This window comes from Desmodus rotundus, chromosome 4 (assembly GCF_022682495.2).
Source record: "Desmodus rotundus isolate HL8 chromosome 4, HLdesRot8A.1, whole genome shotgun sequence".
NCBI lineage: Eukaryota > Metazoa > Chordata > Mammalia > Chiroptera > Phyllostomidae > Desmodus > Desmodus rotundus.
In genome coordinates this window covers 144932498-144958598 of record NC_071390.1, presented here as the reverse complement: position 1 = coordinate 144958598, position 26101 = coordinate 144932498, and the positions used below count along the sequence as shown (strand labels likewise).

The 26101-nt window shown below is 36.2% G+C and overlaps 1 protein-coding gene and 1 pseudogene across 1 annotated transcript in view; one reads left to right on the top strand and one right to left on the bottom strand.

The window, feature by feature from the left end:
• The window catches only part of GPR158 (G protein-coupled receptor 158), a 331316-nt gene that overhangs the window by 223199 nt on the left and 82016 nt on the right, over positions 1 to 26101 (bottom strand). The gene's annotated exons all lie outside the window — the stretch shown is intronic.
• LOC112319223 (G2/mitotic-specific cyclin-B1-like) overlaps positions 3149 to 26101 on the top strand; it is a 55225-nt pseudogene continuing 32272 nt past the window's right edge.

Below are 26101 nucleotides of genomic sequence, written 5' to 3'. Positions count from 1 at the left end.
TAGATAGTAAATGTCTGAGTAGAATAATAAAAATAGAAAATAAAATAGAGAAAAAAATCGATGAAACCAAAAGCTAACTACTTGAGAAAAATCAATAAAATTTCATACTTTTACTCAGACTGATTGGAAAATAAAGACTGAAGACACAAATTACTAATATGAGAAAATAGGAGATATCAATACAGATTTTACAGATATTAAAAGGATAAGAAAATATCATGAACAATCTCATTCTAATAAATCCAATAACTTATATAGAATGCACACATTCCTTAAAGTATAAATAATACCAAAGTTCAGTTAGGAAGAAACGGATAATCTGAATAGCTTCATATCTATAAAAGAATTAAACCTGGAGCTCTTTTTAAAATTCATATGTTAAAATGCTAGGGTGATAGCATTAGGAGGTGGGGCCTTGGGAAGGGTTTACATCATTAGGGTGGAGCCCTCACAAATGGGATTAGAGCTCTTGTACAAGAGACTCCACAAAGACCCCCTCTCCCCTTTCACCATGTGAGGACACAACAAGTTACCAGCTATGACCAGGAAGAGGGTTCTCATTAGAATATGACTGTGCTGGCACCTTGATCTTGGACTTTCCAGCCTCCAGAATTTAGAGAAATAAATTTCTGTTGTTTTTAAGGTACCTAGTTTGTGGTATTTTGTTACAGCAGCCCAAATGGACTACGAAAAGCACAAAACATAAATAGATTACAAATTAAAAGTAGAAAAATGGAGATCAGGTCAACATAGGTAAACATGGCTCGCCTCCATGCATAATTACATCAAAATTACTACTAAATTATAGAACAACCATCACTCAGAGCTGGCAGAAATCAAGATGAATGGAAGTCTGACATGCACAGAATTAAAGAAACCACATCCCTCCAGACTGGTAGAAGGGGCAGAGACATGGCATGGGCTGGTCCCACATACATGTGTGGTGGATAAAAATTCAGGAAGGATGTCTTGTGAATGAGGAGTCTCAGCCCCATGACAGGACTCCCAGCCCAGGGGGTCCTTCCTGCCAGGAAGGTAGGTCTCCACACCTTCTGGCTGTAAAAACCAGAAGAGATTGAATCAGTAGAAGAAACTGATGGAGCCCCAAGCAGTTCCTCTTAAAGAACCCACACATGAACTTAGACTCATGCCCTCTGAGCTCCAGCACCAGGGTAGCAGCTTAAAAGGCACAGGTGGCATACAGGCATAAACTCAAGTGTCAGGAATCAAGGCAAGAGCTGGGGTACAGCTTTCTCCCAGACAGAAAGGCTGGCAGAGCCACAGAGCCAGCAGGCAGGTGCGTATCTGAGACTCCATCAAACTGGCTAGCACTGTTTGCCCCACCCTGGAGATCCCCTGAGGTTCTGTCCCACCCAGTTTATAGCTGTTAACAGGGGCTTTTCCATGTGAATAGTTGATCTTGGCTCAAGCTTCACAACTTCCTAAATCCTTTCAAACAAGTAATAGCTGGCCTCAGTGAGCCCCAGGTCTGGTACTAACAGCAGCCAGCCTAGACCCACAGCTTGGCTTTGCCTGGGTATCTCCAAGCCTAGCACAAGTAGCAGCCTTCTCAGATTGCTCTGTGGCCCTGGGCAAAACACAGATGGGGCTAACCTTTGCCTGCACCACTGGGAAAACCCAAGGGCATAACCTCAGGGCCTGGGCATCCAGTCAAGAGCTATAGACCACAATGGAGCAACACCACCCTGCGCCTGCACACCTGATCCTCCACGGAGGGAGCAGATTGGTGGTCAGTGGTCACAGCCAATCCTTGCAACTGACTTGTCCTGAGTAAATTCCACCCATTGACCTGTCAACAGAAACCAAAGCTCAACTACAAGAGGAGGGTATACTCAGCCCACATGAAGGGCACACCTCCAGAACCCAGCTTGTATGATAGGAGAGGTTGTGCCACTGGACCCTACAAGACACCTACTATATTAGGCCATGACACCAAGACAGGAACTCATAGCGCTCTACCTAATATATAGAAACAAACACAGGGAGGCTGCCAAAATGAAGAGGCAAAGAAACATGGCCAAAATGAAAGAACAGATCAAAACTCCAGAAAAAAAAATAAAAAAACTAAAGTAAGTGGAGATAAGCAACCTATCACATGCAGAATTCAAAACACTGGTTATCAGGATGCTCAAGGAACTTAGTGAGGACCTCAGCAGCATACAATAGATCCAGTCAGAAACAAAGGGTACACTAACCGAAATAAAGAACAATTTACAGGGAAACAACAGTAGAATGGATAAACCTGACAATAGAATCAATGATTTGGAACATAAGGAAGCAAAAAACAACCAATCAGAACAACAAGAAGGAAAAAAGAATCCCAAAAAATGGGGATAGTATAAGCAGCCTGTGGGACAATTGCAAGTGTTCCAACATTCATATCATTGGGGTGCTAGAAGGAGAAGAGAAAGAGCAAGAAATTGGAAATCTATTTGAAAAAATACTGAAAGAAAACTTCCCTAATTTGGTGAAGGAAATAGATATACAAGTCCAGGAAGCAAGGACTAAAAAACAGACTAAGCAAACAAGAAGAACAGAGACAGAATCATGGTTATAGAGAGTGTTTTGACGCTTGCCAGATGGGAGGAGGGGTGTAGGGGAATGGGTGAAGAGGTGAGGGGATTAAGAATTACAAATTGGTAGTTACAAAACAGCCATGAGGATGTAAAATACAGTATAGCAAATGGAATAGCCAAATAACTGATACACATGACCCATGGACGTGAACAATTGTGTAGGGATTGCCTGAGGGAGTACGGGGTGCTGGGTGGAGGGGGATAAAGGAGGAAAATTAGGACAACCGTAATAGCATAGTCAATAAAATATAATAAAAAGGTAGAAAAATAAGAACCATCACAATAATAGTGTGTAGAAGGTAAGCAATAGTGTGTGGCTCAGCCATAACATGAGAAAATAGGTTTGCAGATACATGGGGCTGCCTCTGTATCCCTGCACTATGCTTAAACACAGCCATATTGTATCACGATCAACTGTCTTAAGAAATATATCTATAGGATGTGCTATGGAGAAACGACTTTTGGTCTGTGTGGGTTCAGGTCCTCTGTTCATTGAGATCTCTTATTTTCTGCTTTTGCCCACTTAGTTGCTGCCTGATGATGAGAAAGCCATGATGCTCTGGGTAACCAGAAACATAAAAATTAACGCTGAAAATAAGGCAAAGATCAGTATTACAGGTGCAAAGCATGTGCCCGTGCCCAATGCTGCAGCTTCCAAACCCGGGCTGATGCCAAGAATAGCTCTTGGAAACATTGGTAACAAAGACAGAGAACAGCCACAGGCCAAATTGCCTTTGAAAAAGGAAGCAAAAACTGCAGTTGCTGGAAAAGTTATTGCTAAAAAGCTACCAAAACCTCTGGAAAAGGCACTTGAGCTCGTGCCTGTAACTGTGCTGGAGTCAGCACCAGAGCCAGAACCAGAGCCTGTCCATGAAGAAAAACGTTTGTCTTAGCCTGTTTGGGTTGATACCTCCTCTCCTAGCCCAATGAAAACATCTGGATGCACCCCTGCAGAGAACATCCATGTTAGGCTTTCTCTTGTGTAATTCTCATGTGGATGCAGAAGATGGAGCAGATCCCACCTGCTGGAATAAACATGTGAAAACATATCTATGCTTATCTGAGACAACTTGGGAAAGAGTAAGCAGTCAGACCAAAATACCGAGTGGGTTGTGAAGTCATTGGAAATATGAGAGCCATCCTAACTGATGGGCTGGTACAGGTTCAAATGAAATTCCAGTTACTGCAGAAGACCATGTGCATGACTGTTTCCATTACTGATCAGTTCACACAGAATAATTGTGTGCCCAAGAAGATGCTGCAGCTGGTTGGTGTCACTGCCGTGTTTACTGTGAGCAAATACGAAGAAATCGGTGACTTTGCATTTGTGACTGACGACATATTCTGAGCTTCAAATCACACAGATAGAAATAAAGATTCTGAAATCTTTAAATTTTGGTCTGGGTTGCCATCTACCCCTGTACTTCCTTTGAAGAGCATCTAAGATTGGAGAGGTTGATGCCAAATATCTGATGGAACTGTGTTTAACTACAATATAGTGCACTTTCCACCTTCTCAGGCTGCAGCAGGAACTTTTTGTTTGGCATGAAAAATTCTTGATAATGGGGAATGGACAATAACTCTTCAGTCTTACTTGTCATACACTGAAGAATCCCTTCTTGTTTTGCAACAACTGGCTACGAATATAGGCATGGCAAATAGTGGGCTTACACAGCACATGGCTATCAAGAACAAGGATGCCGTGTCTTAGCATGCTGACGTCAGCACTCTAGCACAGCCACATTCTGCACTTGTTCAAGTTTGAGCCAAGGCCGTGGCATACAAGGTTGTGAATTTGAGTTGGAGTATGGTAATATCTGAAAATAAAATTGGCTGCCATCTACATATGCTCTATGTTACATTTATTTACTTTTAATGAAGTAGTGGTCCTTTTTACTTCTTACATCCTAAAAAAATAAATATGTCTATAAAACAGTGTGGCTTGAGGGGATGGAATTAGGGTGGCGCTGTTTCAAATGCCAAAGACAGATCTGACAGAGGCAAACAGACAAAAACAAAGTACTTGGTGAAACAGTACAAAGTTCACATTAAGCTACTCTTTGTCGCAAAGGCAGTAAATCCCCTATCGTAGGAGGCAAGGGGCTCTGGTTGGATTTTGAATCTTTTTTTTTTTTTTACATATACTATAATATACAAAAACCCAGTTGTTCTTTGGGTCTTAGCAGTATCAACTATCACCATACAGAAGTGTAAACAAAGAGAGTAACAAATACAGGGCAGGAGCTACTCATGGTAAGTTAGAAAGAAAATTTCTATACCAGCAACTATTTATCTTCAGTATAATATGATTTTTTTTTGTTTTAGGTAAAATTGACCCATTTGGCAGCAAATATGATTCCTCATTAACTATAAAAAGTCTGATATGGCTCTCTCAGAATTGTATCTATTCATATTAGGTTTCATTCTAAAGACCGGTGTGCATCAAATACAAGAGATTCTTTTTGAACTTCTGAGACTTTACTTTTAGTGTACTGTTGGACAAATGTTTATTGAAAATCAATTATGTCCCAGACATTGTACTAGATTCTAGGAATTAAAAAATGTGTAAGACATGGCCCTTACCCCTAAAATATTCAATCTAATGGGTCAGGGTATTGTTTACACAGTAAATTTCAATACACTGTGACAAGTTTGATTATGGAAGTGTTCACAGAATCATAAAGACGAACGTTGAGGGTTGGCTACTCTAGACAGGAAGTCAGTAGAGAAAGAATCCTGGTGAATGTGACACCCAAAAGTCTCATGAACTTATGCTAACCAAGGAAACAAGGAAGGCAAATGCCACTCCAGCCATAAACAAACTGAAAGACCCTGGTGCATGTAGAGAACTATGTACAGTTTAGTTCCTTTGGAGCAAGAGGTTTGAAGGAGCCAATTAAGAGAAAGTTTTTCAAATCACTTTAAAGAATGTAGACTTTAACCTCTAGTCCAGGGATTGTAAATTATATAGAAGGCTGAGTGTACTGGAAGATACAGAAGAACTGCTTTGTTACATCAACATGATACTTTTTAGAGTGTTTACATTTGAATACCTAAAGGCAGGAAATACAATCTACTATGTTCCACATGAACAACATTCTTTATTGTGTTAATTATAGTCATTTTTCATGGCTATTCTAGTACATGACAAGAGCTTAAAGGCAATTGATGAACTTAAAGCAGATATTAAATGTTTCAGATTTTCATTTTTAATAAAATATAAGTATAGCTAAACAATATCTAACATAATAATGATCATATAAATAAAAATATTGGAAACATCTTCCAAAAACCATATAGATCAACAATAAAAACTAATGCCTATGAATACATACTTGCAGCATAGCCAGAAGACAGAAAGTAGTACCAAAATCAAATTATATCTACGTAGAAAAAACAAATACTATTTTTCAGTGGCACTATTTCTAATATCCTGTCCCAAATCAAGATCCAGAAAAAGAAACTCTACAGAAGACAGAAGAATGGAATGCAGAGTCTTTAATTAAATTCAATCACCTTTGGAAAGAGAAATTCTACCCTAGGTGTGAAAATGCTGGGAATAGAGGGCCTAAGAGATCAATGTTAACTATAAGCAAGGCACTTAAAAGTGCTCATGGGATCACAAAAGGCAGTCTTGAAAAGGCAATGCTGATGGAGAAGGAAATAAAAAGAAAGGAAAGAGAAATTGGAAATTGTACTGTAAAGAGAAGGAAAAGCCAGATGGATAAATTCAGGATGCTACAAGACACATTACACACACACACACACACACACACACACCCCTTAAGGACACACCTCCTTCCCCTCCCCTCACTACTTCCCAAAGAAACCATCCATAAGTAAACTATTTGTCACCTCACTAACAGAAGTACATGGTTCTTGAACTAGGGATCTCACAGGTCACATTCAGATTGCCAGCCCTATTCAGGAACTTAGAGGTATAATCAAAGGTACTATAAGAAGAAAATAGAAATTGAGAATAAAAACATTCAGCTGATAAAAATCTAAACATAAAGAGAAAAAAGATGATAATGCAAGATTCTGAATGAATTAAAGATCCTCAAACAAGTATTTGAGTGCTATGAAAACAAGTATTGAGCCAGAAATTAAAAAATAAAAACTAAAATGTTGAGGAGAAGGAAGAGATTATAGAACTCAGAATTATTTTTTTCAGAACTAAATAAAAGACAAAAGTTAAATTAGAAATAAAAATTAAATTACAAATGCCCAAGGAAAAATGGCTATGACTATAGCCATATAACTGGTATTTAAGTAAAAGAAAATCAAGAGAATGAAAGTGAGCTTTAAAACATGAAAAAAGTCATAAAGAAAGTAGTTAAAATAGTCAAAGAATATATAACAAATGTAAAATTGGAGTCCCTGAAGAAGACAAATTAAAAAATGGAAAAGAACTAATATTTAAAATTATACAGCAAAATAACCTTTCAGAAGTAAAAGAAGACCTTACAAATGGTTCCCAAATTGTGTGGGAAGGTTTATCAGTATGCTGAGTCAATTCACAGGCATGACATGAAATATTTTATATTTTTTAGGAAAACACATTAATATTTGACACCTGTTGAAAATCACATATTCAAGTAGATCACAGATTCAACAATGGATAGCAGTACATTTCTTTCCATGGCATGAAACCACTCCGAGGTGGAACTGTCCACGTTGTTTTGAAGAGAAGTGAGTGCAACATGAGAACCAACGTTGGGTAGGCGGAATACAACTTCACTCTAGCTGTGAGATACTGCGCAAGGCTCCACAGGCTCACACATCCCCATAGTTGGTGATTTGAGGTAGGAACAAGATAAAAACACTTTCTTTCTTTTAACTGTTTTCAAGTGGCCACTAACTTCTTAGGACATAAATACTTACTATGTTGTTCAAAACAGCACACTTTATAAACAAAACGGTTATATATATACATTTCTTTTGGCCTAGGGCCCCATGAAAAATATTGCTCAGACTCTATGGGTACTAGGAACTGAGAGAGTTTAGAACCTCTACTTTATTCTATAAATAGAAGTGCCTACCAGGTACTCTGGAAAATTAATCTTTAATGATCACTCTGAGATATATCTTATTAAAACTATTAGGTCACAAAGATAAAGAAACACCTTCAGGGTCTCAAAGAAACTGATCAAATAACTTACAAGTGCAAGAGCATTAGATGGACATCGGATTTCTCAAAAGCAACATTAAAGCAAGGCAACAACAGAAGAGCATTTCAAAAACGAAAGCAAAGAAAATATGAAATGTGGTCTTTATATGCTGCCAAGCTTCAAGTACCAAGACTATAGAAAAGAAGTTTTAAATAAAGAATAACTCATGGAATACAGTACATATGAGCGCTTGCTGAGCGTTCTACAAGAAAGTGGGTATCACCTAACCTTTTCTCTGGAGGAACTTCAGTTTTAGATATCAGAGAAAAAACAGATGAAAACAAGGATATAAAAAATGTGTTCAAAAAAGTATAAGTAGTTTAAGTGAAACATGGCACAAAAGAGTAGAAAGAGCTCAGTGACTATTTTAAAAGCACTTGAGTCAAATGACACAATTAAAAACTGATGAATCAGATAGCAAAAGGTGAAGTAAAAGGTCTAAAAGCATTTCAAAATTTTAAGTACAAAAGTAACTACTAGAAAAAATACAAACCATTCTAAATACCAAAGGATATTTTAGAAATCAGAGAACAAAGAAAGCAAATCACAGAGTGGGGAAAAATAGTAAATAAAACTTAATACAGATGGAAATTAAAAATACACAGGGTGGGGGAAAAGTAGGCTTATAGTTGTTTGTATGAAAAATAATACAATAATTAATAAATAATACAAGAATAAACTCTGTGTTTTGTGTATTGACTGACAACGGCAAATGTACTTTTGCCCGGCCCTGTATATTACAGGGCCGAGATAAAATAGAACAGTCAATAACTGTGGAGAGGCTTACCAAACCAATTACAAGACAAAGCCTTCAGTATGACTCATACAAAAAACCCAGCTCCCTGCTAAAGTAGCAGAGACACACCCAAAACCAAGTGATTCAGAAAGAATGAGACATCTAAAGCAAATGGAACCAGTAAGGAAGCAGGGGTTGTGATCCTGCTATGAGATGAAGCATAATTCAGGCAAAAAGCATTAAATAGATTCTCTGTATAAGTGAAATCGTACAGTACTTGTCTTTCACTATGTTGTACACCTGAAACAAATAGAAAAAAAGCATTAAATGCAAGAAAGAACTCTTTTTAAAGATAAATACCACAATTCACAATAAAGGCTCCACATGCATGAATATTCATGCACCAATTAATACAGCAACTACCTTCATAAAGCAGAAATAAAAATATTCGAGAAGGGATTAAAAAATAATAAAAAGAGACTTTGCCATACCACTCAGTACAAGATAAATAAAATGGAAAACAACTAAGAAAAAGATACCGTGTAGTGAATAAGCTGCACCATACGGACGTATCAAACTTTTTATCCTCATGAGTTACAAAATACACCTTCACCTTAAGTGCGTAGGAAACATTCACAAGTTTACCGTATATTAGACATACGGAAATTATGAGTAAGTTTTATAAAATAGAAGTATTAAAAACAATGCTTTCTGATTAAAATTTAGTAAATCTAGAAATTAATAATAAAATAATAACAAAAGCCATTTACTCCTGAATATTAAGAAAGTAAAAACCCTTTCACTAAAGAACTCATGGGTGATAGGAAACAAAACAAATAGGACTTATGCTGCCCAACAAATTATAGTGTTTGTCTCAAGGAAAATAACGTGTACAGTTGTTTCAGTTGTGAGCTAAATCAGCACTTATTTTATGGAACACCATTTTCCTTAACAGAAAAATTGACAGATAAATTACAGTTATTCAGATTGAGTATCTGGCAAAATTTCCTAGAAAATGCACAAAGTGAGCATGGCAAGAGTGGCTGCCAAGTACAAAATTCAAATTTTAGAAATCTTATATGTACCACCATGAGTTTGACAAGGTCCCAATAATTAAAGCCTTTGCAGATAAGATCAGTAGTAATTTTAGCAAATGTGATTTTTCGTATTTTGTAATGAAATGCAATAATATCTGAAATATTTGTATAGCTCAGTGAAACACTATTTCCAATACATATTGGACAAAGTTATGCATGGGTAAAAATACCATTCAAACTGGAAGGTATACTAATGAGTTCTGATGTAACGCAGTACAGAAAGTACACCAAGATGGTTTCAGGTTCCACATTACAAATAATGTTAAGAAATTGCCACATGTCAAGTTTTGGAGTAAAGGAGGATATCTATCATTCTCTGAAAAAGGTTACTAAAATATCCTTTTGTTTTCCAACTATGTATCTGTATGAAGCTAGATATTCTTCACAGAGTTCAACCAAAAAATGCTGCAATAAGTCAAAACAATGATGAAATATGTTGCAGAAACAGATATAGTCAGTCACCTGTATTCTATTGAAGCCAGATATCAGAGATTTATAAAAACGCACAATATCAATCTTGTCCATAACTTCAAAAAAGTAGCTCATTAAAAAGACCTGTGCTAGCATGTAATGGATTTACCACTATTATTTTTAAGTGAATTAATAAATAGTTGTAATTTTCTGAGTCTAAATTCTAGTAAGGTAAATATTAACAGATATAATTCACATAACCAAAAAGTCTTGTGGCTACTCAAAAATATATGACAAAGGATTGTAAGAAAATATTATGAACAACTGTATACCAACAAATAGGACAATCTGGATGAAATGGATAAATTCCTAGAAATACACAATTCTTCCAAAACTGAATCAGGAAGAATCATAAAATCTGAATAAACAAATTACAACTAATGAAACTGAAGCAGTAATCAAAAAGCTGTCCCAAACCAAAAGTCCTGGACAGGATGGCTTCACATGTGAATTTTACCAACTATTCAAATAATAACTAATACCACTCCTTCTCAAACTATTCTAAAAAGTCCAAGAGAAGGAAAGATTCCCAAGCTCATTTTATGAAGCAAGCATCATCCTAATTCCAAAACCAGATAAGGACACTACTAAGAAAGAAAATTATAGGCCAATATCCCTAATGAACATAGATGCTAAAATCCTCAACAAAATATTAGCAAACCATATTCAGCAATACATTAAAAAGATCATATACCATGATCAAGTGGGATTTATTCCAGAGATGCGAGGTTAGTACAATATCCACAAATCAACAAAAGTGATACACTACATATACAATGCAGAGATTAAAAATCACATTATCATATTAATAGATACAGAAAAAGCATTTTATAATAATCCAGCACCCATTTATGATTAGAACTCTCAGAGAAGTGAAACAGGAAACTTCAACATAATAAAGGCCCTAAATAGAAAACCCACAGCCAACATCATACTCAATGGGCAAAAACTAAAGGCATTTCCCTTAAGACTGGGAGCACAGGGATGTCTGTTTTTACCACTCTTATTCAACATAGTACTGGAAGTCCCAGCCACAGCAATCAGACAACAAGAAGAAATAAAAGGCATCCAAATTGGAAAGAAAGAAGTAAAACTGTCATTATTTGCAGATGGCATGACACTGTTTACAGAGAACTCTACAGATTCCACCAAAAAGCTACTGGGACTTATAAATGAATTCAGTAAAGTAGCAGGATATAAACATATATCCAGGAATCAGTTGCATTTTTATACACCAATAATTAACTATTAGAAAGGGACTAAGAAAACAATTCCATTTATAAATACATTTTAAAAACACCTAGGAATATATATAACCAGGGATATAAAAAAGAAACTGTACTTGGAAAATTATAGACATTGAAGAAAGAAATTGAAGAAGATACAAATAAGTGGAAGCACATACCATGTTCATGGACAGGAAGAATTAACATCATTAAAATGTCCATACCACCCAAGTTTTCTATAGATTCAATGCAATTCCTATCAAGATACCAACAGGGTATTTCACAGCACTAGACCAAATATCCCCCAAAATTTATGTGGAACCATAAAATAATCTGAATAGCTGCAGCAATCTTGAGAAAGAAGAACAAAGTTAGAGGAATTATGCAACCTGGTATCATACTAACCATACCAACATATAGGATATGATTTACCTAGAACAGGAAATCAAATAAATGTGCACTTATAAGCTCTTCACTCAATCTGGGTATGTTTTCCTTACTAATATTCACTGTAATTTTAGCATGAAGATCATTATTAAGGGGATGAATACTCAGTTGACACAAAATTTGAGGAATTTGACCAACTGAACCAGTGTCTCTGGAGGCAGGACCCAGACACTGATATTTTCTAATTCATTTCTAATGAGCAGCCATGACCCCACTTCTAAGGCTAGAACTAGGATCTTAAAAGGTCATTTTAAGAAATGATCTTTTATTTAAATGACCATCTTATTTTAGAAATGGAGAGATTAAGGTATGTGACATAGTTTTTATGAATTGAAATTTTTATTGAGAAAGACTACTTCTGTACAGTTCCTCCCCCTTGCCAACTCTTTAACTGATAAGTATACATACCTTTTTCTAAAATCCTATAATATGTTTAGACGGATTGAAAGGGCTGCTATAACCATATGTAGGTATCATATAAAGCTTACATTGATAGCTCACAAATGGGTAAAACTCAGAGCTGCTGAATGAGATAAGCTCAGAGGCTACTCCAGGAGTCCACACAGCAGGAGGTGAGCTTGAATGTAATGTACTTGCATCATCCTGAAACCATCACCCCCACCCTGGGTCCATGGAAAAATTGTCTTCCACACAACCTGTCCCTGCTGCCCAAAAGGTTGGGGACCACACTAAACCACGTTAGCCTCAGCCTTCACCTGTAGATGGCCAATCCATGAGGTAGTGATATTTTTACTTTTTCCTGATAGTTCCTCATTTGGACAAAACCAGATTCAATTGGTTTTACTTCTGTACACACACACAATCTCTCACAGTCTCTCACAGGGTCCCTGACTCTTCCCCCTGCCCTGAAGTTTCTTTTGTTTCCACGTTTCTCTTTAGCGTAGAAAGGATTACCTGGGGATTAAAACAATTTAAGAAAACAAACTGGCTACTTTTACCAAAAGTGTACATTTGCGTATTAATTAAAACCATTTTTATCTATTCAGCAAAGCAAGTTAAGTAAGGATCTATCTCTACCAGGCAAAATTCTTTTAGCCTATTTATACTCAAAGAGAACAAAGAATAATTTATTTGAGAATGTGGTAAACAGAAGAGTGCCTGCCCCAAAGGTGCCCATGTCCTACTCCCTAGAACCTGTGAATGTTAACTTACATGACAAAGAAGAATACAGTTGCAGATGGAACTAAGGTTGCTATACAGTTAAAATTGTTTACCGTAAAATAGAGAGATTAGTTTGGATTATCCAGGTGGGCACAATATAATTACAAGTGTCCCTGAAAGTAAAAAAGGCAAGCTTAGGACGAGAATCAGAGGTGGATGTGGCTGTGGAAGAAATGCAAATTTCCGAAGGGCTAAGAAGTAGGCCACAAGCCAAAGAGTGTCTGCAGACTCTGGAAGCTGGAAAGGCGAGAAAACAGATTCTTCCCTACAGCTTCCAGGAATGAATGCTGTCCTGCTGACTGACTTTAGCCCAGGGAGGCCTGTGTCAGACTTATAATATATAGAAATATAAGATAATATATTTGTGTTGTTTTAAGCCATTAAATGTGGGTAATTTGTTACAGAAGCAATAGAAAATGGATACAGAATGGTTCTAACATGTAATAAACTCTTCATTCAAAATCTGTGCTGAAAACACATTCAACTATTCCAAGTGAAGGATATAGCTCTTTTACAAAACAAATGTGAAAGAAAACTTTTCAACTATGCTAACCACTACCTTGAATCATTGCTGACCAGTCTAGAAAATAAACAAGTACTGTACAAACATACATCAAGTTACACTTAGCTCCAGCTAAAGAAAAATAAGTAGAATGAAATAAGAATGAAAGATAAAGAAAACACCTCCTTCTGATTGGAGATTTTATCTTCTTAGCAACCTTATTAAGGGCTCTAAGAGCAGAAAAATGGACACAACAAATGAAAGCATTTCTTTTAACTAGTTCAAGTATAGGTATGGACAAATAGAATTGTGACAGACTATATTTTTTAAAAAAGAACAAAAAAGAAGGAAAACTTCTAAGAAATATACAGGCCAAAATGTTTAAGATTATGCTTCATCCAAAGATTTGTACTAGCCACTTTTTAATTCAAAGCCAGAATTCTGACAGAGCTAATAAAGGAAAATTTTTTAAATTAATGAGATAGAAATGTACCTTAACCTTCTTAAGAAAAAAAAAAAACTTGTATTATATCCCTAAGAGAATTAGAAGCTCTATTCTAGATTAAAAATATATATATATATATATCAACATGTTAATTTAAAATATTCTTTCCAATGAAGCAAATTTTTCTAAAATGCACTTTGTTAATTTAATGGCAAAATCCATTGTTTATAATAATGCCAGCTTAAATCAATTTTTAACAACCTATTTTAAATTATTGCTCTGAAAAATCTTTTATTGGGTAATAATATTAAGGTCAAAAGTTTGCTAAAGTTAAAAACATACTTAGTAATAAAACAAGATAGAAAAATTAGAGTTAAAGCTGCTAAATTCCAGCATAGATTCTAATATCTGGACCCTTAGAGCTAAGACTTACTGTAGGGCATAGCCAAATTATAGGAACTGTGTCCAGGAAGACATAACCTATTAATATTATAGAACATAATCCAAATGATTTTTGTTGCTGTTGTTAGCTAGCATTTTTCAAGTGTCTATGTCTCTCAAAAGACAACTCTGCTAGACATAATCCTTATAATATCCCCACATTTACTCAGTTGATACAGATAGAACCTGGGGTTCAGGAATATGAAGCCCCTTGCCCAAAACCCTCAGCTCTTAAGGGACAGAGAAGGGATTCTAAACCAGATATAACTGGCTCCCAAGTCTATGTATGCTCTTCCCAATATACAACACAGAAAATGTTATGCTCTGAGACACTGTTCTTGCAGTTCACATGCCCGCTCATTGGAAAGGGTCTCAAAACACAATTATGCAGCTACTGACAAAAATAGAAATTCAAAGTCTTACCCCCAATCTAGTTTTCTTTCTATAGATTATGTACCTGGTCATTAAACTAATTCACTCCAAAATTTTGAATCTACATCCGAACTTTGGTAATATTAATCTGAAGGGAAGATGGGGGTTAAGAGAAAAACAAAGCACATGTCCTGGTTTCTGAAATAATGACACTCAGGTGACACAACTGAAACAAGTAGCATGTATTGAGGACAATTAATAAGAAATGCTTGTGCCCAGACCAATGTGGCTCAGTGGGTTGGGTGTCATCCCATGAAGCCAAAGGTTGCCGGGTTGATCCTCTGTCGGGACACATGCCTGGATTGCAGGCCAGGTCCCCAGTTGGGGGTCCCCAGTGAGAGGCAACCGATCACTGTTTCTCTCCCTCTCTTTCTCCTTCCCTTCCCCCTCTCTAAAAATAAATAAATAAATACAATATTTTTTAAAAAGAAAGAAATGCTTGTGCTTCTGGTTAGGTCCATTTCTTATGTTTATGCTCTCTAGCTTTCTGGTTGAAATAGTTAAAACAGCACAAAACAACTTTTTGAAATCTCAAATAATAGTTACATAATTGCTTTACTCATTTACCTATCTTTATCATTCACTCATACAATATTACTTGAAAGACCAGTATCAAACATTGCTATGCCTCAGACCCAAAAATGTATTCACCTGGGCCAAATTTTTCACTTTACAAATCAATTAACTGAGGCTGGACAGGCTGAGAAAATTGCCCAGGGCCACAAAAATAGCAATGTCACATCTAGAAGTAAAATCTCGTTCTTTAAACTCCTGGAAAAATTCTTAAGATGTGGAGTTCATCACATGATAAACAAGTAACTAAGTCACAAAGAGCTAATTAAAATATAGGCCAAGGTCACAAGCAATGAGAAGAGTAGGTAGAAAGCAAGTCTCCTGCTACCATAGCCTGTGCTGCAAGACACAGGCACAGAAACACACTAAAAAATGGATTTTACTGAACTTCCATTTCATTACAATGCTGAAACAAGATGAAAGAAATGTAGAAAATACCTGAAAAATGCTTGATGCATTAAACTTAATTGACTTATTCCTTCAACACTCAGCAAATACTCATGGAGAAGCAGTAGAGAGCCTGGACTTGAATTCTAAATCCACCACTTCTTAAAAATATAATCATTACCTCCTGTATCTCAGTTTCATCATCTGTAAAATGGAAATAATAATAGTATTTTCTTATAAAATTATTATGAGAATTAAGTGACTTAATACCTGGTATGTTGTAAACACAATAAATGTCAATCAATATTATTTTTATTTGATAAATTTTAATGTATCAGGTACTTATCTGGGAACTAGAAATACTACAGCAATGAAGAAGACAAAAATCCCTGTCCTCATGAAGCTTTTATTTTAATCTTGGCGGGGAAGATAGACAACACACACACACAGGTAGCTACTATAATGACAGGTAAGAATAAATGTAATGAGAAGTTAAGTAGAGCACATAACTGAGGAGGCTCGCTCAGATCCCTCTTCACCAGGTGACATGCCCACCCTTAACTCCTGTGAGTGTTGTCTGCTAAGGGCTCATAGCTGCCTGCTTCTCCAGACAATTTAGCTCAGCTGAATAGGAGCCACCTCATCTGGGAGACTGCAGCCTCTTGCCACCATCCTAGGAGCAGCCAGTTATTGACTAATGCAGAGTACAAATGACCAGTCTCCGCCTTTGGGTGGGACTAGGTATATTTTGTGCTTTGTGCTACACTACTCTCCATACAACGAGACTGAAGCAAGTCCCCAGCTGCACCCACATCTTTGTTTAGCTTTGTTCACCTACCCTATAATGTTTCTCCTACACTCCCCCTCCTGAGAGCACTTCCTTAATAAATGTCTTTTATAATACTTATTGCAGGCTCTGCTTCCAATGTCCCTGACCTAAGTCATTATTTCTTAAAAGTCAGTCAGGGGAGGCCTTTTTGAAGAGTTGATATCTGAGCAGAGACCTGAAGAAGACAGTACGTATGTCAGGCAAAGTGAACACCCTCAGTCTGGAGAAAATTTAGCATGTTCAAGGAACAAAAATATCCCAGTAGACCATGAAAAGTTTTTCAAGTTTTGTTTGAAAGGTAAAGGGAAGGGAAAACATTGAGAGATTTTTGAGCAGGTGAGAGATATGATCTGATTTGTTTCATAAATTGTTCAACCTGGCTGCTGAGCAAATAGACCATAGAAAGGGCAAGCATGTAACTACAACTGCCAAGATACCACTGTAGAAGACCATATTATATATTGTGATGGTTTAGACTATAAGTTTAACAGTGAAACTTACATAAAGTGTGTGAAATTAGGATGTATTTTGAAAGGAGAGACAGAATTTGATAATAAAAATGAGAAGGAAATCAGAAACAAAAGTTATTTGTGATTCTTTGAACTTTACGTACAGATGGGCGACAGGGGGAGGTATTGACATGGGTAAGATGGGAAGGAGTAGACTGAGAAAGAAATAAGTGAAGGAAATCTGCAAATAAAACACTGATAAAGCCATCAACTTCTACTCCCCCTTCTTTTTAAAGTATTATCAATAGATGCTAGAATATTATCTGATATCATTGATTCTTCTTGCTTTTACTTTCAGTTTCTATACATTTTATATATCTAGATATTTACCTGACAATGTAGACATCCTTACTAAGGATTTGATATCACATAAATTACAGAAAGGACCAATATCTTTCCTTAGTGTAAACTTAAATTTTAAGAAGGCAAAGGGAATGTGGTTACCTATGAAAACTGTTGTTTTCTAGAGCTTCTGGTCAAGATGGCTGAGTAAGGTAAATACTGTGCTCACCTGTTCCCACAACCACATCAAAAATTACAACTAAACTACAGAACATCCATCATTGAGAACTAAAGTCTGGCTGAACAGAAGTTCTATAAGGATATACACAAAAAGTGACATGGAGACTAGTAGGAGGGGTGGAAACAGAATGGGTCGGTCCCAAGCCCATGTGTGGTCACTAGAAATTGGGAGGGATATCTCAGCTATGGTGTTCCATCCCTGAGGAGCAAGGGGTCCCAGTCCCACACCAGGCTCCTCAGTCTAGGGGTCTAGTGCTGGGAAGAGAAGTGCCCAAAACTTCTGGCTGTGAAAACCAGTGGGGATTATGGCTGAGTGAGATGGAGTCCCTTTAGAATCCCAGACAGTTCCTCTTAAAGGGCCTGCACATGAACTTACTTGCTAATGGACTCACTTGCTCTTAGCTCCAGCTCTGGGTAGTAGCTCAAAAAGCATGAGGAACCTGGAGGCAGGAACTGAAATGTCTGGCTTCTGCCTGAGGTCTGAATGGGCAGCTTTGTCCCAGACAGAACTGTTGGCAGAAGCCACTGTTTGCTGAGCCCTCCACATACAGGCAGAGGAGGGTACCATATCTAAATCTCCAACAATCTAGCTCTGGTGACTCCCTGCGACCCCACCCCACCCAACCTACAGGTCCTCCCAAGGCACTTCCAGTGGCTTTTCCATAAAAACTGTCTTGGCTCCTGATTCAGACTTTCTTAAAATCTCTCAAAGTTTCACAAACTCTAGACAAGCAGAATCTGGCCTCTCTGTGCCCAGTACATTTTGTTAAGTGACCCCAGGCTGGGCACTAGCAGCAGCTGGCGTCAGTTCACAGCTAGGTTTTTCCCAAGCATATCCAAACCCAGCACAAGTGGCAATCATCTTCAAATCACTCTGTACTAATACCAGGTAGGGCAGGACACAGGTAGCCGCAGAGCCTGACCTATACCTCCCAAGAGGCCCCAGAACCAATAAACCTGGTCCCAGCTTCAGACCACAGCAGAGTACCACTCAACCATCTCCGTAAGTGACACACCAAAAGGGCAGATTCAGCAGGCACCAGAGCCCAACAAAGCAAATCCAGCTCCACAGGTTCAGCCCCTGAACAAATAGCTCCTCCCTTGTAGTCGTGGCCTGTCCTCACAACCAATCAGCCTGTAATCCCTCCCATTGATGTGCCAACAACAATCAAGGCTCATCTACCACAGGAAGGCACACACAACCCACACAAGGAACACACCTGGAACACCCAGCTCAGGTGACCAGGGAGATGACAGCACTGTGTTCCACAGGAGACCTACTATATAAGGCCACTTTACCAAGAATGGGAAACATAACAGCTCTACCTAATACACAAAAATAAACACAGGGAGGCAGCCAAAATAAGGAGACAAAGAAACATGTCCCAAATGAAAGAACAGATCAGAACTCCCCCCCGCCCCCCCAAAAAAAGAACCAAACAAGATGGAGACAAGCAATCTACCAGATGTAGAGTTCAAGACACTGGTTATAAGGATGCCCAATGACCTCAATGAGAACTTCAACAAAGAGATAGGAAACATAAAAATGGAGATAGAAAACAGAAAAAAGAATGAGTCAGAGAAGAAGACTACAATAACTGAAATTAAGAATGCACTGAAAGGAATAAACAGTAGATAGATAAAGAAGAGGAACAAATCAGCTATTTGGAAGAACAGGTACCAAAAAAGAGCAAATCAAAACATCAAAAAGAAAAAAGAATTTTAAGAAATGAGGATCATTTAAGAGGCCTCTGGAACAACACCAAACATACCAATATTATCATCATTGGGGTAATTACCATCATTATCATCACCAGAAAGAAAAGTGAGAAAGGAAGATATTGAAAACTTATTTGAAGAAATAATAGGAAAAACTTCCCTAACCTGATGAAGGAAATAGACATTAAAGTCCAGGAAGCACAGAGAGTCCCAAACAACATGAACCCGAAGAGGCCCACACCAAGACACATCATAATTAAAGTGCTAAAGGTTAAAGACATAGAGAATCTAAAAAGCAGCAAGAGAAAAGCAGTTAGTTGCCTACAAGGAAGCTTCTACAAGACTGTCAGCTGATTTCTCAACTGAAACCTTGAAGACCAAAAGGTACTGGCAAGCAATATTCAAAGTGATGAAAAGCAAGGTCCTACAACCAAGATTATTCTACCCAGCAAAGCTATCATTTAGAATCAAAGGATAGATAAAAAGCTTCCCAGACAAGAAAAAGATAAGGGATTTAATCATCACCAAACCAGTACCACCAGAATTGTTAGAAGGACTTCTTTAAAAAGAAGAAAATAAGATTAAACATATTAATATAAAGTGGCAATAACTAAATACCTATCAATAATTCAATGTAAATGCATTAAATGCTCCAATCAAAAGACATACAGTGGCTAACATAGGAAAACGAGACCCATATGATGTTGCCTATAAGAGACTCACTTTAGATTGAAAAAAGACATAGAAACTGAAGGTAAAGAGATTGAAAAAGAGATTTCATACAAATGAACATTTTTTAAAAGTTGGGGTAGTACTAATTATATCAGAAAAAATAGACTTTAAGACAGAAGCTATAACAAGCAACAAAAACCCAGCAATTTCACTTCTGGGTATTTATCCAAAAAAATAAAAACACCAATTTGAAAAGACATATGCATCCCTGTGTTCATTGTAGCATAATTTATAGTAGCTGAGATATAGAAACAACCTAAGTATCCATCAAAAGATACATAGATAAAGATATGTGCCATATATATCTACATATCTCTCTCTCTATATATATAATACATAATGGAATAATACTCAATCATATAAAAGAATAAAATCTTGCCATGTGTCAGCATGATGGACCTAGAGAGTATTACAGAGAAAGATAAACACCATACCATATGATTTCACTTATATGTGGTATCTAAGAAACAAAATCAATGAAAAAACAAAACAGAAACAAACTCATAGACACAGAGAACATTTTGATGGTTGTTAGATGGGAGGGGGTTTGTGGGGTAGATTAAAAAGGGGAAAGAATTAAGGGATGGATAAAAAGGGGGAAGAGATTAAGATGTTCAAATTGGCAGTTATAAAAACAGTCATGGGACATAATCAACAAACAAACAAGCAAGCAAAATATAACCAGAGACATTGAAATTAAGAACAAACTGACAGTCACCAGAGGGGAGGTGAGAGAGGCTAATGGGGGGAAAAGGGAGGAGGGTTTTCACGAACATGTATAAAGGACACATGGACAAAATCAAAGGGTGGTAGAATCAAGGGTGGGAAGTGGGGATGGCTGGGGTGGGAGGGAGTGGTAGAGGGAAAATGGAGACAACTGTACTTGAACAATAAAAATATGTGAAAAAAATTAAAAAACAGTCATAGGGATGTAAGTATAACATAGGGAATATAGTCGATATTATTTTAATAACTGTGTATGGTGTGAAATGAGTACTAAGCTTATCAACATGATCATTTTGTAAATTATACAAATATCTAATCATCACATTGTACACCTGAAACTAATATAATATTATATGTCAACTGTGATTTAAAAAACTAATTTAAAATAAATAAATTTATAAATATTTTAGAAAATAAACAGACTCAGTGACCCTGGGTCATTTATAATTGAAAAAAATTGCTTGCATGTTCTTAGGAGGCAAAGAAGGAAGTTCTTGGAAATATTAGAACACCTGCTAGAGTAATATCTCTTTTACTACACAAATCGTTGGCCCTTTTACTACCAGATAAGATTAGACCCAAATCATAGAGACTGGTTTCTATTTCTATATCCCTCTTATCTATCTATTCTGTCACCCGTGATGATGTACTTTCTCAACTCATTGCAAACCAAAGATAAAGCAATGATAGTCAGGTAGCCTCATTCTAGAGAATACAGTTGACTCATCATCGTCAAAGCCAGCTCAGTGAGTCACAAGTATGACTCAAAAAAACCAGCAAGAAGATGCCTTTATGAACTGAAATTATCTTGCTGAGCAAACTAAGTTTATTTAAAGAGGAATTTTTACTCCTTTTATAATTATGACAGCATATGAAGACATGATTTTAATATTGATTAAATTCAGTTAAATGATGATGACTCACAGGTTTCTCCCACTGTCCTCCCACTGAAGATGTTCTGTTTACTTGCTTTTAGTCAGAGGTTCCCTCTCAGTTCAATTAACTGGAATCTCATTCATCTTTTATCAATTGATTAATCAACAGCAATATAAATGTAGTTTATGCAATAATGGCAAGAAAAAAGAAAATTAATTTGTAAGCAAACCTGTATTATTTAAAATATGAGTACTTATAAATTTAAATAACTTTATTAAAATGTCCAAACCAGGGACCAGGAGACAGGATGATCGATTGAATCAAGGATATAACTTGCTGTGAAGAAATAATGTCTAACATTCTCTCTGTCAAATGCTAAACACTTATCTAGAAAATATGGTGCCTATAAGAACTTTATAAGAAATTTGCTCATGATTTTTGCCAATTTGCTTCAAAAATAACACCATCAGCAATAATAGAATGGCTACCACTCTTTGAAAAACTAGTATCTACTAGTCACTGAGTTAGGTACTTAATATTTTATCTTCTAAACAAGGATTAACCACAATGTGAAGACTATCCCCATGTATACAAAACCTACTGAGCCTAGGCAGACCACACCTATAATATAAAAGAGGCAAGTCAGGAACCAGTCTGTTTCATAGTCAGATTATCTCCCCAGAATCCACACAGCAGCCATGTTATAACAGGTTTTTCTGTGTAACAGAAAGAAAGATAAAATGTAGAGAATAAATAACTTTGTCCAAACTCCTCTGTTCTCTATTAGAAAAGGAACACTCATGAAGCAGTAGTGTATGAAGGATATATCTTGTACAGATAATTCACAAAGAAAAACCTGCAAAATCTCCCGAGGTCATTTGGAAATCAATGAGCTTAAGTCCTTGGTCAGGAACAGTAGAACACAGATAATTTTTTACTAATAGCAAAAGACACCCTTTGTATACTATCTTTGTAATTGATCAAATTTCTCACCATTACCTGATGGGAAATATAGTATCCAATTTACTGGGACTGATTTCTTTTATTATCGTGTAACTCTTGTTATTTTTATCATCATCTATCATTGTTTACTTCCTTAATGAATCACATAGTTCTGGACAAATAAGTGTCTTCTGTAGCAAATAACATAGTAATTCTTGGAGAAAATAAATCATTCTAACCAGGGAAATACTGAGTTTTATCTAGGAAATAAATGTCTTCCTCTTTCTATACATGTGTGAGTGTGCACTTGTGCACATGCATGCATACATGTGTGTGTAAAAAATAAAAGCAACTCTGTATGAAATCTGGCTCAAATTTGTATATTTTAAGTTAATATCTTTAAAATTCATTCTTTTACTTATCGGCCTCAAATTTTCTGCTCTGCTCACAAGTCATTATACTAAACTTAGCTCTATTTCTGGCTGCCAAACCTCATTCAATGATTCTGTGACATAAAGCTAATAAACTAGGGACGAAAAGGGAGCACAGGAAGGTTGCATTTAAAATCAGAACTAGATCTAACATCAATTAAATGCTTTAAATTGTCTGTTCATCAAAGAAAAATTTATACAAAAGAAAAAATGGAGAAAATAAAGTCCATTCAAACTTTGACAGGATTTTTCAAGACAAAAGAAGGAATCAACTCATTTCAAATAGACATTTTAAATTCTAAAGCAAACAGAATTATTAATTTAAATGTTTTCTTAAACTGCATTATGGCATGTTAACTTTTGTTCTGTAGTGTTTAGCAACACTAAACATATAAAAATATGTCATAAAAAGCAGCCACATGCAACTCATGGGTGTATTTGATACCAGAGTGATTGATGTTAAAGCCACTGCAACCTCTTTTTTTTTTTTAATGATTTTATTTATTTATTTTTAGAGAAGAGAAGGGAGGGAGAAAGAGAGGGAGAGAAACATCAATGTGTGCTTGCCTCTTGCGTGCCCTCAACTGGGGACCTGACTGGGCAACCCAGGCATGTGCCCTGACTGGGAATCAACCGGTGACCCTTTGGTTCCCAGGCTGGCACTTAATCCACCGAGCCACACCATCCCGGGGTATTGTAACCTCTTTATGGTAAAAAACAAAGGAAATTTCTCTGTGGTCTCAGGATTAAGAATATATGTGTCTTCTCCTAAACCACCGGTCTTTTAAAATGTACTGCACACAATAAATTAGGAATTGATCCCATTTCCCTCTTTGTGTGGCAGCTCAAAGATAAATCTGTGGCCTACATTTAGAATCTAATAGCATCTGTTTTGCATTATTACCTTACACATGTCTTATTATTTCTACCATTCCCCCTCTCTCGCCTCAATTCTTTATTTGCCTATGGTTTTTATTTTATATTACTGTGCTCTATTGTGCATATCTTTGTAAGCTGATAAATCTTGTTTTATAAGATAAAGAAAGTTGGTAATTCACAGTACAAAAATTATAATATAGAAATGCATATTATGACTGCAATTATGTTAAAAATGTGGCTGCATGCAGAAAGCAATGTGCAAATATTAAGATAATTGCATGAGGGTGTTAGTATTATAAACATTTTAATTTTTTCTAATTATGCCATATTATTTTCCTTTAATTTTTTAATATTTTAGTTAAATTTTTATTAGAGTAAAATTTTATTTTTAATGTGATTTACTTTGGTGCTCTGCTACAACCAAAGAAATACAGTACATCTGGTTCAGCTAAGACTGGGTTTTAACTAAACATTTCAAAAGGCAATTTTATTTGCATAACATATAGTTAGCTAGAAGAAGGAACATAAAAGTTATCCTACTTAGGTTCAAAGTGAGAGGATATATAACAAGACAGATAAATATAAGAAAATATTCCATTAAATGCCTTGCCTTATACATATGAACATCTCCCTGCTATGAAGTCATTTAGTTGATTATCTATTATATTTCTATTGCTAATGACCAAAAAAGCTATATTTTCTGACCATTATTTTATCTGAGTATTGATTTATTTCTTCCTTGGATGTTCTGTGCTGCTCTTGCCTTTTCTTCTGAAACCACATTTTCTTTTTCCTTGAAATGATAAATTATTTTAAGGTTTTACCATCATAAACATTTTTCTCTTCTGCTTATATGCTTTATCAATGGATTCTGTAGACTGTTAATACATCTTTAGACACTGGATTATGAATGTCATTAACTAACTTGCCTTATATATCTTTTCTTAAATTCTAACCTCTAAAAACACAATTTGTCCAGAGTATACCAAATGACACTATACAAGAGGATAATACTGCAGCAATAGGAATTCAGTCATGTTATAAAATCAGAGAGATAGCATACAGATTTCTTTTCTAGGAGTCAGTGTTATAGAATATGTTTAGCACAAAACATAAAAAGAGCCATACCGAATCTAAGTTTTCCTATCTCTTTTGACATTATGGATTTTGACTATAAAGCCAGCCAATCCTATATTCAATTATTTAACCTTGACATTCTGAGCAATGCTAATTTGTGTTTGTTATGTTTTTGTGACCTCATAGGGTCACCACTTATGTGAGGATTTTTTGTCAAGGTAATTAATGAAAATGTTAATTAACATGGCTCATGATAATGAAGACTTGCAGCACCTAATTTCTTTAAATTCATTACATCCGTGATTTCTCATTCTATCTCCATATCTTATTTGTAAATTTAAAAATGGCATTTCTCCAAGGTTGTTATCAACAACTATTAACAAGATAGTTTTTAAAATGCAAATTACATTTTTCATAGTCCTTTGATGCATAGTTTCATAAAAATGACAATCCCTCACATTTGTGGACCTGTACCAGTACTTGATGCACACTAGAAAATATTTAAATGCTTTTCCCTTCCCCTGGAATGCTTTCTCCTAACCTGCTTGGTGGGCTTTTACGCATATTTTAAAACTATAGCATGAGACTATTCTGACTCTCTCAGAACTGCCTCTCCTATATCACTCATACATCTCATTGCATGTCAAAATTATTTACACATCAATCCCTATACTAGAACATGAACTTAGTGGGAAGCAGCAACTACAACCTATTCAACTTTGTGTCCCCACTGCCCATAATTGTATCTGGCATATAATAGAAGTTCAACAAATGTTTGTTGGTGAATAAATGATATAACTTGATCCTCATATAGCATGAGGTGAAGGTGAGAAAAGAGGTTCGAAAATGTCAAAACATTTGGCAAAGGTCAAATTGCTAGCAAGTCACAGAACACAAGGCTACGTTTTATGATGCCTGTCCCACTACACTATCCTGTGTACATGTAACCGTCATAAAAGGTGAAGAAGGGAAAGAAAGGATACAAGATAAAAATTCTGCCCTAAAGCAGTATATGTATTTCTATAGTCACTGCATTAGGTAGAAGAAGAAAGTTAAGAATAGAGCCACGATAATGAATGAACTAGATTTATGACTCACTCATTCATAGAACTCACAAGTTCGTTATTTTGGAAAAAGCCTGAGTGAAACAAG